Consider the following 588-nt stretch of genomic DNA (forward strand, 5'->3'; position numbering starts at 1 on the left):
GCGGATACACCACAAATTTTGGTTCCTCATGTGGGGGATTTGAAATACCGCATCCTCTGTGAGGCTCACGACATGCCACTCATCTCACGTGAGAGATGGTACAACTCTGTGAGTCACCACTAGTGGTGGCCGCAGCTGTACAAATGGACGAGCACCTATGTGCGTACGTGTGAGACGTGACAACGGGGATGAATACTCTTCAAATGCGACTGCGCCGCTGGCCAGATTACCGGTACCCACTGGGTGCTGGCAGTCCATGCGTTTGGACTTTGTGTTTGGCCTGCCGAAAGATTGGGCGGTCAACACTGATGTCGTGGTATTCGTCGACCGGTTTAGCAAGATCGCTCATTTGGAGGCGGTGCCAGACTCCATCGACGGAGTCGGTACATCAACGCTGTTTGTAGATCGTGGTTTTCGACAACAAGGACTTCCAGAGTCGATTGTCTCTCATATAGACCCCCGTTTCACGGGAAAATTTCGGTCGACTATCTCCAAGTTGCTCTGCACCAAGTTGGGAATGTCGACAGCGAATCATCCGCAGACCGATGGTCAAACCGAAAGGGTGAATCGCGTCGTCGAAGACGTTCT

This window comes from Plasmopara halstedii, assembly GCF_900000015.1.
Source record: "Plasmopara halstedii genome assembly, contig: Scaffold_1878, whole genome shotgun sequence".
Classification (NCBI taxonomy): domain Eukaryota; phylum Oomycota; class Peronosporomycetes; order Peronosporales; family Peronosporaceae; genus Plasmopara; species Plasmopara halstedii.